Source organism: Orycteropus afer, unplaced genomic scaffold (assembly GCF_000298275.1).
Source record: "Orycteropus afer afer isolate SDZICR_OR568_19922 unplaced genomic scaffold, OryAfe1.0 scaffold00109, whole genome shotgun sequence".
Taxonomy (NCBI): Eukaryota; Metazoa; Chordata; class Mammalia; order Tubulidentata; family Orycteropodidae; genus Orycteropus; species Orycteropus afer.
Window position 1 is genome coordinate 8,533,154 of NW_006921696.1, and position 2,174 is coordinate 8,535,327.

Genomic DNA, 2,174 nt, shown 5'->3' on the forward strand with positions numbered 1-2,174 from the left:
ATGTTTTCAATCTCATTAATTCTGTCTTCTATTGCTTCAATTCTACTTCTTTGCCCCTTCAATGTGTTATCTATTTCTGAAATTTTAGTATTACTCTTCTTTATTTCTATTTGTTGTTTTTGTATCAGTTCTAACTTTTTGTTTGTTTTGTCATTTTTTTTCTTGTATCATTTTCCTAAATTGTTCTAGAGTTTTGTTTCTTGAGATAGAAAACATTATATGATTCAGTTGAAAAGGATGAAATTATGTAATTTGAAAATTAGGGGCAAGCTAGGTGACTCATGTGATGAGTAATGAAGACTCTGTTCTTGAGAGAAGGGTGTTGAATTGTTTGATCTATTGAGTTGTTTCAGGTTGTTTTCCTTTCCTATTTAAAATTAGAGGAGGAATTTTTTCTTTTGAGTGGGAGGACAACTGAGAAGAAATTAGGAAAGGAGATGTTTTAGTAGTAAATCAATGTTGGAAAGTAGAATGGTAGACTTAAAAGGGGAAGGAAAATTGGAAATAGAATTTTGCAAAACTTCTTAAATATGAGTGGGAATGCACTCACTCACTCAGAAACTTTGAAGCTTCAAAGAAAAGAGAAGTTACAAGGTGAAAAAAGATTCAGTGAATTGAATTGGGCAGGAGCCTAGGGAGCTAGAAAGGGTAGAAACAGCAAGAAATAAAACATAAAAGAAGTTTTTTTGTGAAGCTTTAGGATGTATATTTTGTTATCTTCCATCTGTTTTTTTAGTGTAATGTAATCAAAACTTTCAGGTTGACTGAATTCAGTTTTCTTCTTGATGTTCTGATATTATGTAGGCACAACTAAAAAAAAAAAAAAAGAAAACGGTACCAAATATATCTTTAGAAATCACTCACTGATTCTTTTATGTGTTCTTTTGATTATAGTAATCACTCTGGACAAAAAGGACTAAAAGTTAGATAATTTAGACTTCAATGATTGTAACAACATCATTCAATTTTGTAGTCTTTACATGCAAAAAGTCAAGGGAGATAAAGATCTTTATTTGACATCAAGGCATACCAATTTTCAATACCTCAGTTCACACTAATATATTTTATGCATGAGCTCATCTCTTTTTTTGTATTATATGCATTCCTCAGTGCTTGTAAAAGTTTCTCAACACAAGACTCATTCTTATGTTTTAGAATGCTGGCACTCAAATCGTAATGATCTCATCGTTGATGAATTAAGTCTTAGATGTGGTATAAAAGGGACATATTATTGCTAGGAGAATCAGAGAATATGAGATGCAATAGTATTTTTAAATAATATTGTATAATTAATATATTATTGCACATGCACAAAAAAGAAGCTCATTTTATGAAATATTTGTGATCATGCATAGGAATGTCTTTCTTTTTCCTTGAAGGCAATCTTAATAGCACACATATTATATATTTATCAAAATAAAAATTAAAAGCATTAAATATAAGTCAAAGAACTGTAGCAATCATAAGAAAATGTATTTTAAATTGCAAAGTATTTTTCAAAAAACAAGAAAGCTTTGGTTACAGCTTGGTATTCAGTCTATTTGGATAGAATATTGTATGAATCTATTAAATGTCAAAAGAGAATGAGAATAGGAAATACTTTTCTTAGTCTCTAATGTACATATTGTTTTGATATTGTATTTTAAAATTTTGTCTTACTATCACCAGAGTATTCTCAATTCCCTCAAATAATCCTAGGCTATCTCTCTCTCTCTCTCTCTCTCTCTCCTATGGGCAAAGGAGCTGAAACAGAGACATTAGCATATAGTGTCAACACAAAGAAATATCTTCCAACATCTGAGAGTTCTTGGAAAACTAATTCCAAGAATATCTATTATGTTTAGTGAAAGTAAAAGTTCCGTGGAATCAGTGGGATCTTAACCATTATTACATAACAACAAATGTTTTTCATTAGGGTGCAAAGATCACATGAAATATTCATTTTGGATAATTGTTCTTATGGTGTATTTGTGGAAGAATTGAATACACACATGGGTGCACATTGCTCAGGGCTGAAAACTTTCTAAAATAACTCCTGGGGTTTTGTGAGTGATTTTCACATAATACCAGGGCCATGTTATTTTGTTGTTGTTGTTGTTATTGTTGTTAAGTGCCATTGAGTCGTTTCTAACTCATAGCCACCCTATGCACAGCTGAATGAAATACCACCCCAT